Here is a 17,792-nt window from a genome sequence, read left to right as displayed (position 1 = left end):
CTTACTCCTTGACATTTGGATACGCCATCAGATTAAAAAGTTCCAGTTTCGACCAGCATCTTCGCTTGTACATCCATCCAATTTCGCGTTATATACGGTGCATCATAATCGGCTGCATTTTGCCTCCCTGTGCCCCGCCTTTCCGTATCCAGTTGCTTCACTGCGTAGGTTCTTTCTTTTGTATTTACTTTTTGCTCCTACAGATAACACATATATCCCATTTGTCCACTACACTGAACTTTCTCCCTCCATCATTGCTCCATAAGACTTCTTCTTTTGTACTGATTACCATATTCATGTTTTTGTTTGACACTGCACATGTTCCATATCCTTTCCCCTGCCTTCCCCTATCTGCATTTTCTTTCATAATAATATTCTTGTTTGTTCATACTAATTCTTTTTCACTCACTTACTCACATACCACCCTTACTATTTTTTAAAGTGTTTCTACTTTTTCTTTTCATTTAATCTTCACAACCACTCTTATTATAATATTCGTATATATACACACTCACAACACTTTCCTATTATTATTATCATAACCACTAGTATTCATTAACAAAAAAGTATAAAAATTTAAATAGTAACGTTTTCGCACCCTCTCACCCTCGTAGTTTACGCCTATTGGCCATTATCATTCATATTTTACTTAACTTTCAATATTAATCATTTTATAATTTAAAAAATTAACTATTTAACACGTTTGCATCAAAAACTGTTAAGAAATATCAAAGTTTAGTAAATATATAAAGTTCTCTCAAAAAAATATAATAGATATCATAAAAATGAGAAAAAAAACCTAGAATACTAAAATATTTAGAACTCTATCAAACTCACACAAGCAGCAGCCATTAGAGCCATTTTCTTATTGACGAGTAAACTGGAATCACGGTACTTGACTGTATCGTTGTAAGGGTCACTATCCCTTCCTTTTTTCCATCCTTGTTTACATCCTCAAAGGCTTAGTGGTTGGTAAATTTACTGCAGTCAGGTTTCCTATCTTTCTCTCTTGCTTGGTTTTCTCCCTGTTTTTTTACTTCTTCCTTATACAATTTGCACTTTGCGGCGTCACCTTCCCCAACAACTTTGCATGGAGGTTTGCAGTTATCTCCTGTGCCTTTTTTTCGCAAGTTTCGTCTGTTTCTGTTCTTGTTGAGAGTTCTGTGGCGCTTGGCTTGGTGGTCGCGGCGACATCCGGGGTTAGCAGCGCTTGGTCGTGTATCCTTCACGCGGTGGTTGTCAGTGTTTCAATTTTAGCTGCGATCGTCCTCATTGCGGTCTCATCTTCTACTTGATTTAACAGCTTTTGTTGTGCGCCTTCGAGCTTCTTGATCCACGGTATCCCAGTTCCGCTCCCTGTGAGTTGCTGCTTGTAGTTTATGCAGTTTCCTTGACCGGATTTGGCGTTGCAGTTTCCGTTGCTGTGCGCCTTGCCGTAGATATAACTCACTGGGGTCTTTGCTTCGCATGTGTTTGCCCGTCCCAACTGGCTAAGAAACGCGCTGATGACCGCTGTAATTCGTTAAGCTGTCAGGTCGTTCTTGCCAACATTCTTGGGGCATTTCTGTAGGGTCGCTGTGAGTGCGGTTTGTGCGTTACTGTCGCCGGGCTGCTCGTTTAAATGGTTGCCTGTTAGGCCGTGGGCGCACTCCACCGTGGCCGGCCGGTCAGTTAAACTGTGGAGACAGAGAAAGTTATAGGCTATTCCTGTCCTGGTTGAGGCGCAGCCGGTTGTGCTGCCGCAGTAAGTTTTTGCAGATGCCACCATGATACTGCCTTTGATTTTGGCGTTACCGGTGCCGTATGCTGCATCAGTTAGGTCTTTTTTGATTTCTGAAGGTGCGGCTTTTTGCCGTGCCGAAATTAGGTAGTACTGGTCTTTTAAGTTCAGTGCGGCTTCCAAGGCTCTTTTGATTGCAGCAGCCGCCGCTGGTCGACTGCTGTGGTTTGGAAACCTGCGTAATTTGCGCTCTTTGCCATCGGCTGGAGTCTTGTCAAGTTTGAGCTTTTCTTTTTGCCACTCTTTCCTTGCATCTTCTTTCTTTGTGCCGTCTTTGTCGGCAAGTGCACCTTCCTTATCTTCCAGCCAGGCTTCACTTGCAACCGTTAAATTTAGGGTTTTAAGCTCCTCAGATTTGACTCAACATTTGGGTCGGAATTAATCGTGGTGATATCTCCTCGACTTGCCGCCAATTGGTATATTTCGTACATGATTTTGAACTCTGGGGCGTTGCCGTTGGCCGCTGTCATTGATGGTTGAGCAGCTATGACCAGAAATAGCGGCTTTGTCACCCCAATCATGCTTATTTGGTGCTAAGAATTCTATTTTCTTGAACTAAATCTGGGAATATCCATGAAAATGCTTTTATTGTGATGGCTTGTGATGCGAGACAATTTGTTTCTAGACAGATCTTCCTTTTTTTCTATTTACCTTAAGTTCCTATTTGTTCCTGTTTTAAGAATCGGCAATTCTGTCATATTTATATTAAAACTTCTTATACTCAAACAAACCACCATTTACGAACGCATTACAACAAATATTTCCATATGTCAAATCCAAATTCCTTCCACCTACAGTATAAATTTAAATATTACACAAGTCTCCTGTTACAAATTCTCTTTTCTCCACTTCTTTATACAAGGTAAGATTTTTCAAAATCAATACCGCTCTCTGCTGTCATGCAAACGGCTCTCAATGAAAATGAATGAATGGAGCCTTTCCAAAGTCACCACTATTGGGAGTACAAAAGAATCTTTCCTCATAATCTAATTCAATCCAGTCCAGTCATTATTCACCTCAAAAAAAATCTCTGCTTAACAGCGTTTGCCTCAACTGCACTCCATATTAACAGAGGCTTAGAAATACTTTGATCCGACCACCACTTCCCACTTCCCTTTAGTAACTCTCCAAATGTATATTCAAATATCTTAAACGCCAATACTCGCGCTATCAAGCCGCCACCACTAAGATAAGGTTTTCCACTTGAAGGTGATTTTAGTAAATGAGGTAATTTTTTATCCTCTTAATTTCTGTAACCCACATTAAAAAAGCAAAAACATTTCTGCACATGCTCCTTTTGATCTGAGTTCATAAGTGAATCCAACTGCGGTGCATAACAATCTGATGTTGTCATAAATAAAATAGAAGAAATATGTTTTCTTTGACTATATCCTCTCCTTTAAACTGCTCATCATTCTCTGCACTATTCTGTATAAAAGATTTTACCGCCTTGTCATACTTACTTTCATCACTAACTATAACATCAGATCCATCAACTGTTATTACAACATCATCATCACTTGCATTCTGTCTTTCTAAAAATTCCATAACCCATCTAGGTCTCTTAACATGGCTATACAAACCTCCCATTTCAATTGTAATAATTTCAACATTACTTAGTTTGACACTAAATATGAGAATACACCATCCTTGAGTTACATGAGATTGAAATACAACCACAAACACTCTTGGGCTTTTTAGAGTGATTACATATCATATTTGCTTTGTTATTTATTCCATCATCTGGAAGTGATATTGAACTTATAAGCACTAAATGTAATATAAAATTCAACAGAAATATTCTCATACTAGGAATATAAATGACCTAATCTACCATGAAATGGGTGAGAGGGTTGTAGGACAAGCATAAACACTATAAGGTGTGAAGTCTATTTCACCACTAAGTTGTTTAGATAAGTAATACCTTTACATTTTTATTATGTAGCAGTTTAATTGTTTATTCTCAGAGTGTAAAGTTTATATTTCATCACGCATATACTTTTTGTTTAGAATTTAGCTTCAACTATAATTATTGCCACAAAATATGTGCTTTCCGTTTTTCTTGCACTCACATTTCCCCTTTATGATTTTTTAGGGTTCTGGCGGTATCTAGTTGTACTGATATACTCATATGTTTGAATAAATTTACCATTTTTTGTGTTTTCTGCTCCAACAGTCTATTTTAAGCATGAGAGCTCCATCTGTATAACTTTACGGACCACTGCTGTTGCAGCTATGATTATCACTACAGCTACACTTATCTATTTCTGCGTTAATTATGAACTACAATCTTTTCTTTTAATATTTTATCTTTTGCTGGTCCGGCATGCATTTTGTTGTTTCATTACGTACTTTTCTTCCTTCCATTCCTTATCATTTCACTGTTTCTACAGATACCGTGGTGATTTTATTAAGCCTGTACGCTTCACTCTGTCTTTCAATGAGTTTCCCTTCCATTATCTCCATGTGTTGAAAATTCACATTGTCAGATTTGTGTATAATATTGCCTATTTTCCATCTTCCATCTTCCATCTTCTATCTTCTATCTTCTATCTTCTGTCTTTCATCTCCTCTTTTCTCTTTCTTTCCATGTTTCTCTGCTTTTCGTTAAATAATATACCACTTGCCCGCCATTCTCATATTTATCATCCCACTCATTTACTTCCTCTCATTTCACCCTCTCATTTGCCTTAAGTGCTTTCATTTCGGCATAAATTGTTTATCGTCAGCATACTCCTGATAATATTAATGAGAAGATAACCACAACACCCACTTCCATCACTATTACTATAACTATAACTATCATAATTAATATCAATACTGCTCTTATTATAATATTCGTGTATACACGCTCACAACACTCTCCTTTCATTATCATTATTATAAATAATATAACACTAATTAATATCCACAAAATAAACTAAATAAACAAAATTATAATGTTGCTTTCTTTTCATACTTTTTTACCATACAACTCTTCAGTCATAGGCCACTATCATACCATATTTCAAATTTTGAAAAATTTCGCTAATTTGAAAATTTTAATAAAGTGGTGTTTAAATTTAAATATTTTTAAAAATTTAGTAAAATTTATCAAATACTCACAACATAGTAATTTCCATAAATTTCGTAAGTTTATTAAAATCCTTAAAGTCCTTAAAATGCTAAAAAACTCATAAAAGCAGCATCCATCAGAGAAAAGTTCTTATTGACGATGAAACTGAAATATTTGCAAGTTTCACTCTCCAATTTTCAGTCAGTATATTTGCACTCCTCTTGTTTTTCTTATCGGATCCCCTTTTCCCTTCGGTATTTGGTGTTTCTCCTGTTCCTGTTGCGTTTTTCTGCTTTTCTCCATCTTTTGGTTTGCATGTTCCTTTTGTCTCATTCTCACCTTCCCATTTGCGGTTATTTTTTTGTGCAGGTCGAGTTCGCTGTATGGGCGGCGCAGGTATCCGCCTTATTTTGTTCCGCTTTTCCTTGGCTGCCGGCTGCTTCTTGTGCTGTTTGTGCTATTGCTGTTGCAAAGCTGCGTGGGGTTTCTAGAGCTCTGGCGCGCGCTAACAGAACGGCCAATTGTTTACTTCGGTCGTTTACGAGGTTGTTATGTTTTTCGCGTACTTCTAGAGCTGCCGCGAGCTCCTCTACGTCTTTGAGCCATGGGGTTTTCGGGTCCGCAAATATTTCGTGTGGCTTTTTGTTTGCCCATTTGATGCACCTGCCGTTGGCTTGTTGACCATCGCAGCTGGTTTCGAATGCTCCGAGGTACGTGTTTCCGGATTTGGTGGTTACGAGCCGGGCGATGTTGTTTAGTGTCCGCTGTATCATCCGGTGTGTAGTTTTCTGTTTGTGATCGTCTGTGGTGCATTTTTGTGCTATTTCCTTTGCGGCGTTGTTGTTTGGCGCGCCATTGTCTTCCCAAACATTGGCGGCTGTTTGTCCATTGAAACAAATGTCGTCAATTTGACCACTTTGCTCTCCTTGGCATATACAGCTCATTGCCGCCAGCAATGTTTGAATTTTGCCGTTCGGCGTCGTTGTGCTGCACGCAGTTTCTCGTGAGTTGATGGAAGCTGATCCGGCTCCGAACACCTGATCCCGCGTTGCGCCCGTTACCGTCGCTGATTTGTCTCCGACAAAGAGTTTTTTCATCTCCGTTGCGATATTTGTCGATTTTATTAGTCTGCTTGTCGGTTCAGCTGTTCTCGCTATTGTGGCTAACTCGACTGCTGTGTTGGATATCACGGCTAGTTCAGCCTTGGCGAGCTGAAGTTGGGCAGGTTATAGCTGCGCGTAGTGCTGTTCCGTGGTTTTCGGTTTCCCGGAAGTGTCCTCAAGGCTCTTAATGGCTTCGCTCCAGTCGTCCAACATTTTGTCCCAGTCTGCCTGTGCTGCGCCTTTTTTTTGGCTTTTCTGTCGCCCATTGATCTGGTGTTTTGCTGTCGGCGAATAACTGTTTCCATGAGCTATCGGCGACGCTCATATTACGCTTGATTATCTCCTTGTAGTCTCCTGTTTTGGTTGTGAGCGCCTCTGGAACATCTGGTGCGTTTTGTAACAAGCGCGCTAGCTCGCATAAGGCTCCGAAAACTTCTGTGTTTTGGCCGTTGTGGACATTTCAGGCCCTGGCTGCTGCTGTAGCAAAAGCAATCAGAACACCTATACAAAAATAATTCATATAGTTATGCCTACCTTCCAGGTGTATTTTGGCGTCTTGCTGTGGGTTGTGTTTGTTAACGGTGTGGTAAGAAGATGGAAAGTGGTTGTTAACGATTTTTGGAATTATGCTTATGGCCGAGTCGCATACTTTATTGCACACCTAAGAACAAACCCTACTAGTCAGTTATGGCATTTTTTTACATTTCTACCACTGCAAAATTTAACAAAAAAATGCTCCTATTATTGCCGGCTGTGCTACCTTACTACTTTCTTACCGTTCGCTGCTAATTCTTACTTTAGGACGTACGAAACATCTTCGCTGTGGATTCTGTATATGCGTATGCCCCCACCTCTGGTATTCTTTTGAACACTTCTAGTGCACGACAAGCAATGCACAGTGCAAACCTCAGTATAGGTAAACTCATTTTCACATGAAACACGCTTCCTTTTCTGCTTTCCTGTCGTTGTGAGATTATCTTGCCTACTTTATAGTTTTTTCTCTGTGCTTTCTTAAAAGCTTCTCAGTCAATGGCGATTCTATTCGTGGAAAAAGTCTCTATCGATAAGCTGGAGTCCGTTTTTTTTCTTTAGGTGGTTTGTTTTCTCCAATTTTGGCCTTATTCTCGTGTGCTTTTCACCTTTAGATTCCAATCTAAACGATGGTGTTTTGTCTGCACGGTTGCACTCCTATCGAATTCTTTGTCAATTAACTATAAAAAAAGCTCTAATGGAATTGAATGCTTATGAGAAAAATCTGGACCTTAGTGGGCTCTGACTGCTAGATTGGATCCACCAGTATTGTTAAGTTACCTTGTTTCAAATTCACCAACTCAGATATCTACGAACGCTTTTAACACCTTTGTATAGTTAAGTCTATAAAACATGATCTTCTTTTTTTATATAGTAACTCTGGAAATGAAACTCGGTGTATTAATGCCAGTAAATATCACCGTTTCTATACCTTGTGGTGCAATAGAGATTATATTTCTTTATTATTTTAACGTGTTCTTTCGCTTGATGCTAAAAATTCTAAATTTACTACTATTGAGCGGTTTGTCACATAATTTTGTGCAAGCATCAGATGATTGTGTTAGATATAATTTTTTAATTCGATAATTTGAAGCACAAAAAGTACTTTTATATGAGTTTCATGGCCTTTATCACTTTAATTCTCTATAACAGATTGATTTACATTCATTATAGCGCCTTGTATTTAAATTATACATCCCTCAATGAGTTATTTCGAGCATATACGCTATGCCGCACCTTTTCACATTCCGCTTTCTAAAACCGTTTTTTCATGGTATATTGATTTTGTTTCCTCTACACACTGGACTTTGTATTTCCCTCATTACCCACTTCGTCATCTCTGTGTATATAATGATACCCGGCGTATTGTTTTGTGTTTGAAGTTGCACATCTTCTACATACCCCTCTAACTTTCTCTTCTTCTTTTCATAATATTCCTTTTCCTCTCAATCTATCATAGTAACCTACTTACACTTACTCTTGTTAAACACACTTGTTATTGTTTAAAGTTCTTTAATTTTTGCTCTCTAATCACTCTGCTACATTGCTCATTTTATAATATTAGTATATTCACACACTGACAACACTCTCCTATCATTATTATTATTATTAATCTAACAATTATCCATAAAATTAACAAAAAAGTAAAATAAGCAAAAAATAAAATTTTCATATCATATTAAACTTCAATTATTACCCATAAGGCAGTTTCACACCAAAGTTCAGATTTTAAATAATTTGTACATTTTCACTAAGAAGTATTAAAACATATCAAATTATCTTAAAATAGAAAGTTTTCATAAAATTGAGCAAATATCCTCAATATGCTAAAATGCTACCAAACTCACCGAAACAGAAACAATAATAGAAATTTTGTTATTTACAAGAAGACTGAAATCTTTGCATTCTTTTCCTTCCCATTTGCAGCCCTGAGTGCCGCCGCATGTTTTCTCGTCTTTACCAGTACATTTCTCCTCTTTCTTGACATCTCCACCTGTTGTTGTATCTCTTCCACCTTGCTTTGTCTGCTCTGAAACTTGTTTCTCGCTAGCTTGGCATGGGCCGTCATCATCCTTTTTACCTCCCCATTTGCACTGCGCTTCTAAGCACTTTGTTTTGGACTTATTGTGCACCTCGCATGTTACTGTAGTTATGGGTGGCACTTTGGTGGGCAGCCCTGCCGGCAGCGGTCCATTCAGCTTTGCTTCGGCGCCGCTCAACTTTATTGTCTCTTCTGCCGCCTTTGCCTCGAGATTTATTAGAGAATTCAGGTGGTCGGCCAGTGCTTTTTTGGTTTCTCTTTCTTCCAGGTCCTTTGCTAGCTGTTGTCGTTCACCTACGATGGTAGCTTGGCGAATGCTGTGCTGCCAGCTGCGTTGTAGCCGGTGAATTTCACACATATGCCGTTGCCTGAGCTTCCGTTTCAGTCCCAGCTTAGCCGTGCGCCTAGATAGCCGTCGGTGTTGTCGGAGTGTATGAGGTCGTTTAGAGCTGCTAGTGCTGCTTTCAGGTGGGTGCTTCGGACCGGTTGTGCGGTTGTTATGGGGCATGTTTGCGTTAGCTCCTTGATGTCGTTGTCCGGCGCCTTGGATGTACTTGACTGCCATCCCGTTGATCCTGCCCCTTTTTTGGTGCAAGCGCCGTTGGTTGGCCCGTTCTCGGCGCCTCCTGTGGGCTTTAAGCATAAGCATACTAGAGCCGCCGTAGCGGTCGCCGCCTTCTTTGCGCCTGTGGCCGCTTCGCACACCGTTGCCCTCGATTCTGACCCCGTGTCGCCTCCGAAAGCTGCGTCGCTCGTTGCTGTTTTTGCCGTTAGTTTATCGCTGCCGAAAGCTGCTTTTTTTATTTTCTTTAGTGCGGTTTCCGAAGTTAGGGTCGCCGCGCTGCTCGAGAGTTTTGGGAATGCCGTTTTGATTGCCATCGCTCGTGCTGCGATTTGCTGCATTTTTAGCGACGCCAGTTGTTTCTGCACGCCGGTTAGCTCGGCCGCTTTCAGGGTCGCCAGTTTTCCTGCCAAAGGCTTTGCAGCGACCTCTTTGGCGACTTCCAGCCAGTCCCCCAAGTAGTCAGCATATCCCGCTGTGGCCTTGCCAGCTTCTGTTGGTGTTGAATGAGTTTTCCCTTTTGAGGCGTCTGTGTAAAACATATTTTTCCAGTCATCAGGTGCTGTGCTGAGGTTGAGTGCTTGAATTAATTTATAGTCTTCGGATTTTAGTTAGGGTACTTCCGGTACCTCCACTGTTGACCCCGCCATCGATACAAAAACACAAAGGGCAGCACGCTCTCGTCTGTTGACGCCGTCCGCAAGGTTTGCTGTTGCGTGCTTTGTTGCTAGAGACAGCAAGAGCAATGCCATCGGTCCGAATTGGTTCGGGCGCATCCACATGTCAACTAATTGTTGTTCTTCAAAAATATTGCAAATGGCTAGCGCCGTTTCGTTGTGAAAGCTTGCCGCGTTTGAGTTTCTCAGCCTGCAACGTGTTAGGGTTGTACCGTTTTCCTGGCTGCCTGTCCAGCTGCCGCCATCAGCGGCCGGCAGCTGAACTCCTGCCAGAATCGCGTTATCCTTTTTTTGTGCTGGCCCAGATATTTGTTCTGCCGTTGTATTCTCAAATATTTTCATTAACCATATGTATTCCCCTTCAGCAATGTGGTGGAAAACAATAAGATTAGGATTCTCTCTTACAAATTTATGTAATGGTCTTTTCACGTGCATCACATAGTGACATTCTTGGATATCCACAGTTAATAAACCTTCAAGTTTCATTTTGTGCCTTAATACCTCCCCCACCATAATATCCTCGTTCAATGCGGCATATTTAATATATTTGTCAAAGTTTCGAAAACTGATCTTTCTGCTTAACAGTTTGAAAATTTCAGAAAAGCCAACTATTTCTTTTACGACATCTCTTGAAAGCGTATTGGCGTAGCCAACAACATACCACGTCAGTTTACCAACAGACTCGTCAAGTTCACCTAGTGGCCTTCCCATATTTAATTTCTCTCGTGGCAATATTTCGAGATACTGCAGATACAACGGCACCCTCATAAATATGTCATCATCTGCTTTCATTATATAGGGATTACTTGGTTTAAATATCTCTACTGCGAATTTAAACCACAAATATGTTTTTCTACTCATCGTGAGTTCTGCCTCCCAGCCCCAATTGCCTTCATCTCCAATTTTTTTAGTCGTTGTTAGATTCACATCGCAAACAGGTAAAATAATAACATTCTGATATAACTCCGCCTCTTTTCCAACAATTTGTCTGAGCTCACAACTGTTATTTGTATGTGCTGAAAGTGCATATACTATAAGCAACTTTCCACTGAAATTATTTGGCTGTCGGGCAACTTCAGGATAACTCCAACACGTTTCTCTCTGTAAGTTTCTCCTTCTAAATCTTTCATCATTATCTATTGAAGGTATTCCAGCTACAACCAAATAATCTTTGGCTTTCCAAATACTCCTCACATCAGTGGAGACAAATCTCATATACTCATTTTCTACAATTTCAAGTGAAACGTATTCGCCTTCACCAAACAGGCTGTATAACGACACGAGTATATTAATAGTCATAATAATAAACGGTAGACAACCTATTATTGGATAAATACTTCCTATACACTTCATAAGACTTTATTGTCATACTAAGACGAGCTTATTATCAGTTAGAAAATTACATAAAACATTAAGAAAAGAAGTCAGTGGAAGCAGTTAAGATGTCTAGTAGGGTAAAAAGTGTTTACAAATTTAAGTAATGACTTTTTGTTGATATGATTTAACTGCTTAATGGTGTACACTAAGTAATGACAGCTTACATTCCGCCGGGCATCAATTTTTTTGTTCTCAAAGTTAGCTCTAGCCACATAAAGATCAGTCTTTGATTAACAGACTCTCTCTATACATTTACATGGTACTTTCAGTAGATAGTCTCACTGTTTTATTCAAATATAGTGAGAAGTTTAATAGTTTCTATGTTGCCTGTCCCGCCTATCGGGAAGTTCCATGATACTGCCATCATCGGTGATTTTTTTAACAGCTTCTACAGCTTGTTCTACTATCATTTCTGCGTTACTATCTATTTCACTTGAGTAAAATGGGTGTATCGATAATCGACTATACAATTCCACACTGTGGGTTAGTCCATCACGTCCTTACAGCCGGTATTGTTCTTCTCCATTTTCTCTGTTGCTGCTGTTCGAAAAAAGCAGTTTGAAGGTTGTGCGTATACTGAATATATCAGCTTATATCAGCTCTGTGTGTCTGATGATGTTTATCGCGACGTCTTTGCTCTAAAATTCTAAAATTCTATTTTTATCCCTCTTTTTTTTGTCTACCATCGCCTTCCTCAATAATAGTCCTTTATTTCTCTCCCGTTGCACTCGTCATTCGGATCACTTACTTACTTACACCGCACTCTTTCCATTGATTAGAGCGCTTATACTTCTTTTTGCTAGTCGTTGGCCAAACCTGTTCTACTACTACTATTATTACTATCATTATTACTATAATTACTGCTCTTATAAGAATATTCGTATATACACACTCATAAATCTCTCCAATAAATATAATAATTATTATTTTACTTACCGTTACAATTATGGCCATGACTAATATCCGCAAAAAAACCAAAGTGGAAATGCGTTGAAAAAGTACTAATTATCCATATCTTTTTACCGTACTTCTTTACACCCACAAGCAACTTTTATACGTATATTTAATGATTTCTAATGATTTCCTAATTTTCATCAAAAAACGTTAAAATATATTCAATATTTCAAAGTTTAAAAAATTATCTCAAAATAACAAATTTTCATAAATTTTGCAAAATTGAATAAGAATCGTTAAAATGCTTGGATGATACCAAACTCATAAAAGCAACAGAAATAAGTGAAAATTTTTTATTGAAAAGAAAACTGGAATTCTGACATTTGCCTTCGATCCAGCCACAAACAGCTTTTTTATTTTTGGGAATTTCACCTTTCACTGCAGCACATTCTTCAGGGATTTTGCTTGGCCAAACTTATCTGTTTTTCGTTTCTCCATTTCCTCCAGCTGTTTCTGCCTGTGTTGTTTGTTGTGCTACGTGTATGCCGTATTCAATTTGCAGTATTCTCCATCCTCGTCATTTTTACCTTTCCATTCGCAGATTGGTTTCTTTCCTTTGCACTCAGTTGCAACTTTTATCGCTTCGCACTGTTCTTTTTTCTTTTGCTCTTGTGCTTTACTGCCTGTTCGTGATGGGTTTAGTGTCGTCGCCGGTGCTAGTGTTGTCTCATCCTCGTCGAATAGTAGGTTGGTGGAATCATTGAGTAGCTGTAAACTGCGTGTAATGGCTGTCATTTCCTTTTTGGCGTCTGCCGCTGCTTCTTTTGCCAACACTGCGTCGCGTAGATTTCTAAGCCACTCTATTTCTTTGGCTGGGCCGGTCACATCTGACTCTTTGTACTTCACGCACCTGCCACCATTGCTATCTTTATTTCCTTTTCAGCCCTCGCTGCCGTCGCCTCTTATTGAGCCTAGCACATATTTATGCGTTTTGGCTGTTTCTGGTGTCTGTCGCCCGAGCAGTTCTGCCAGTCTGAGTCTGATTGCCTCTACGGTTGCCAGAGTTAATTTTACCTGCGTTTTCCTCTTCTGGCAAGCGACCTTTAAAGGTGCCTAGTTCGCTTGCGTCTTGGCGTTGCCATCCCAGTTGTCGCTGCTGCCGCTCCCGGTAGCTGCTGTGTCTGTCCCGCACACCTTGGCGCCATTGGTCGCGTCACCATTGTCATATGCACAAAGGCAAAGAAGGTCTAGTTTGAGTGAGCTCCCTGCTTTGAGGTGAGTAGGCGTTGTTGTCCACGAGCAAATGGCTGCGCGGTTGCCTGGCCCATAGTTTGTTGCTGCTTCTGTGTTGACCGCTCCGAAAGCGGCGTTATTTAATAGTGTCTGAATGTTTGTTGCCTGGGCGATTTTTAGTGTCGTCTGGGCCGCTTTGTAAAATTCAAAAGCCCTTTCGGCGTTTAAACGTAATTTCTCGAGCTGGGCTTTTCTAAGCTTTTTCGTCGACCACTTTGCCTAGTCGGCTTTGTTGGGGTCTGTTTCGATTGCATTCTTACATTTTTTCTAGAAGGTATAGCATTTTTCCCAGCGGCCCTTTTCGTCGCCTGCTTTGGGTACGGCACGTTTGTCTTGTAGGTCACTTAAATCCTTTGTGTGGTCGATGTCGGCTTTAAAAGTGCTGGCTGCAATTGACATGTTTATGGAACCCATGTTAATTGCTATTGTGCTCGCGGTGTCTGATGCAGGCGCTAGTTTGGGCTCTGTTGTTTCTATGTGAAAGGCGTCGCATAGCAGAGCGAACTCTTGAGCGTTTTCGTCTGCTTGTGAATTTGCCGCTGTCTGCCGTGGTGTGTTGGAAGCCGCCGCTGGTAACACAAACGCCGCAACTTTTAGCATAGAATACATTGGTTGAATCCTTGTGTCTTCTTTAATCATGTAAGTGAGTAAACAGTTATGCCACTCGCCTTTGCGTTGCAGCGATTTATCTGGTTGCCTCCCCATGTAAGTTCCAGAAAAAAGCTCGTAGACTTCACATCGTTGTCATATGTCTGGATCTTTAGGTTTTAAAGCAACATTTGGTTATGTGGTCGTGGTGTTCTTCCTTTCTATGCTGTGGCGAATGAAAATTCCGCCGCTCCATTTATATAAATTTCCAACGAAGGATCGATCTCTATATCGCTTTCAGGCCATTGAGAGCACAAAATAAAAAATGTGAACAACTACAAACAAGCGAAAAGCATGTGATAAAAGAAAAAAACACAAATTAAAAAAATTGGCATAAAGATATACATAAATATATAAATTATAACACTAAATAGTAGCGTTTTTTTACGCGTTTAACTTGTGAAAAACTTAGTTCCACCGTAGAAAGAGGTGAAAATTATAAAAACGTTTAACGTAAATTTTGTTTTTTGCTAATGTTTCTTGCTATTTTCAACCTATATCATACTGTGTCCATTTATATAGTTCTTTCATACACGACTAGAATATTCTTTCTGTCATTCTTTTAAATACCGCAGATTTTGGCATACCTAAGACATTTTATATTTGTGTTTTTAAAAGTCTTCTACCATCTAGTAGTTTCAATGTATCCTCATGACTCCGAGTGACTAGATACCGCTGTTGCTTAACTTTGAGCCGGACGGTGTTGTGCTTCTTTTTTAGATCTTGTAGTATGGATATGGTTCACTTTTTCTTAAGACTTGAAATTTTGGAGAAAGAAAGTGCTTTCCTTACTGCTTCCACCTTGTTAATACGATACATTATTTTTGCATCAATCAAAACTCTTACGTTAATTATTCGTTTCTTTAGAGGTCTTAATGTCTGACCTTTATACATGTCTTAAATTTGTGGAGTATCAGCATTGACTCTCTTTACTTAATATAGATCCTTCATTATTTCACATACGCGTGTTCTTATTCTTTTATCGCCGGTCTTTACTTGATCTTTAGTCAACTTTTTCTGTTGCTTCATTCCTTGTCAGTTTCTGATAAAAAAGTAACTCAACTACTTTTGTAAGGTTTACTTTTTCATTAATGATTTCCGCACCCTTCGTTTCGTGTGTAATGATGTACATTGCCTTTAATGTGTTTGAAACTTTGCATATTCCATCTTTTTCCACTTGTCTTTCTGCATTTTCTTTCATAACAATATTCCTCGCGCTCTCTCACTCATCCACTGCCCCACTCACATTGCACCATTGTCATTGTCTTAAGTCCTTCTATATTTGCCATCTATTTAGTCTCTACCACTAACCTTACTATAATATTAGTAAAGACACGCTCACTATACACTCCTATTGTTATCATCTTTATTATAGTCTCAATTGATATCTAAAAAATGAAGAAGAATAAACAAAAATTAACTAAATTAGAATAGCACTCATTTTCACACCACATTACCTTACTTTGTTACATCTTTGTTCCTAGAGGTCACTTTAGTATAAAAATTACGTATTTATTTAAAAACAATTCATTATTTTTCATATTTCGCAAAGGTTTAAAAAAAGTGATATAATATATTAAATTTCATAAAAGTTTAACAAATCCTCTCAACATAGAATAGTTTCACAAAATTCATGAAATTAAAAAAATCCATCAAGTACTATAATTTTATAATTATATAGTGCAGCCAAACCCGTCAAAGCAGCAGCTATACTCAGAGCCAATTTCTTATTGATGAGAGAGCTGGAATAGCGGCACTCGGGCTTGAGAAGCTTTCCAGTACCATCAACACAGTCAATTCATCTACATACTTCTTTGTCACTAGGTTTGACATCCTTGTTTTCCGCTTTACATGCTTTCTGGTATCGGTGTTTATTTTAATCCACCACGGTAATTGTCTCTCTTGTTCCTGCTTCTGTGTTTTTTCTCCCTGATTTAGGTTTGCATTCCTGTGTTTTTGTGTCATAGTCTCAGTCAGCTTCCGGGCATTCTTCTGCAGTCGTGTTTTTCAGTTTGCATTTATTCTGATCTTCTATTGTTGGATTTTTGTTTTTCTTTTCGCGGTGGATTTATGTCCGTAGTGATTATGGGACTCTTCATTAAGATTTTTGACGACTTCCGCCGAATCTGTTAGGGAATGGCGATGCACATGCATTGTCCTTCTGCTGCTTCAGCTATTTGTTTGAAAGCTCCGCTCGCATTGGTTGGGTTGCTGTGCCAAGGCACGACCTGTCCAAGCTGCTATGTCGGCTGGCTTTAGCTGCCAAACTACATATTCTGCAAGTTCCAAATAACAAAAAAAAATTTAGGGCAACTGAAAAGCAAATTGGTCCTCCTAGCGAAATTGCCACGCGCTAGCGTTTTAAAAAACTGAAGCCTCGCGCAGCGCAAAACGCAGAGGTGAAATTGACAAAAGAAAAATAAGCAAAAGCGTAACAAACCGCGTTGATGCTTCATGCGAAAAATATGAAGACCAAGATGAATACTGTAGAATGTTGTTTATCTCACGCATCAAAAAAGGCCTCTGCATCACTTACAATGAAAAATTGACGAATTATTTAAAAACAATTAATAAGAAGTGAAATAAAAAATGACCCAAAAAGTAAAAACCTTAACCCTCAACACCCTAACCCTCAACACCTTAACCCTCAACACCCTAACCCTAACCCTCTAACCCTCAACACCCTAACCCCAACCCTCTAACCCTAACCCTAACCCGAACCCGCTAACCCTAACCCTAACCCGAACCCGCTAACCCTAACCCTAACCCGAACCCGCTAACCCGAAACACCCTAACCCGAACCCGCTAACCCTAACCCTAACCCTAGCCCTAACCCTAACCCTAACACTAACCCTAACCCTAACCCTAACCCTAACCCTAACCCTAACCCGCTAACCCTAACCCTAACCCGAACCCGCTAACCCTAACCCTAACCCGAACCCGCTAACCCTAACCCTAACCCGAACCCGCTAACCCGAAACACCCTAACCCGAACCCGCTAACCCTAACCCTAACCCTAGCCCTAACCCTAACCCTAACCCTAACCCTAACCCTAACCCTAACCCTAACCCTAACCCTAACCCTAACCCTAACCCTAACCCGCTAACCCTAACCCTAACCCGAACCCGCTAACCCTAACCCTAACCCTAACCCTAACCCTAACCCTAACCCTAACCCTAACCCGAACCCGCTAACCCGAAACACCCTAACCCGAACCCGCTAACCCGTGCTTTAAAAAGATGAGCGCCAAAGAAAAAAAAATCAGCTGCTGAAAAAAAGAAAAAAAGCGACAAAAAAAAGGAAAAATTTTTAACTAAAAAAAATCCAAAAAGTTTTGAAAACGAAGCTAAAAAACGCGCAAAAAAATTAGTGCATTCGAAAGTCGGAAAAATCAGAAAATAAATGCAATTGTGCACCTGGGGTTCAAAAAAAAACAAAGGCCAAAAAAATTAAAAATTGTAAGTGAGCCAAAAAAATTATAAATTCAAAAAAATTAAAAAATCTCGAAAACTAAAAAGAAAAAAACGACAATTTAGAAAAATAAATTAAAGATTTAAAAAAACGGTCAAAAATTCAAATGCAAAATAAAATCAAAAATGAAAACCAATCCAAAAAACAAAAAAATTTTAAAAGCCAAAAAAATGAACGAAAAAAATCGAGGAAAAAACCTAAAAAAACCTAACCCTAAAAAGTCTAAAAAATTAAAAAAATTCAACGGGAAAGAGAGAAAAAAGTTTTTAGTTGCCAGAAAATTTTTCTAGACAATCAGACAGTCAAGTTACAAACACAGTTCAATTATTTCAGGTAACTTACGTGTTAAAATATATCAGA

General features: G+C 39.3%; 7 pseudogenes, besides 7 other annotated features; all 7 read right to left on the bottom strand.

The window, feature by feature from the left end:
* Positions 1-17,792: part of a sequence feature (sequence corresponds to BAC RPCI93-25E9) that runs on past both edges of the window.
* Positions 659-698: a sequence feature (AT_rich).
* Positions 817-2,301, bottom strand: Tb927.8.240 (annotated as a pseudogene).
* On the bottom strand, positions 2,486-3,587 carry Tb927.8.230 (annotated as a pseudogene).
* Positions 4,836-4,874: a sequence feature (AT_rich).
* On the bottom strand, positions 4,937-6,458 carry Tb927.8.220 (annotated as a pseudogene).
* Tb927.8.210 lies at positions 8,296-9,848 on the bottom strand (annotated as a pseudogene).
* On the bottom strand, positions 10,089-11,102 carry Tb927.8.200 (annotated as a pseudogene).
* Positions 11,949-11,986: a microsatellite.
* Positions 12,033-12,057: a sequence feature (AT_rich).
* On the bottom strand, positions 12,328-13,922 carry Tb927.8.190 (annotated as a pseudogene).
* Tb927.8.180 lies at positions 15,640-16,017 on the bottom strand (annotated as a pseudogene).
* Positions 16,570-17,141: a microsatellite.
* Positions 17,387-17,564: a sequence feature (T-rich).

Source organism: Trypanosoma brucei, chromosome 8, assembly GCF_000002445.2.
Source record: "Trypanosoma brucei brucei TREU927 chromosome 8, complete sequence".
Classification (NCBI taxonomy): Eukaryota; Euglenozoa; class Kinetoplastea; order Trypanosomatida; family Trypanosomatidae; genus Trypanosoma; species Trypanosoma brucei.
The sequence above is the reverse complement of the archived record's forward strand: the minus strand, read 5'-3'. Positions and strand labels throughout refer to the sequence as shown.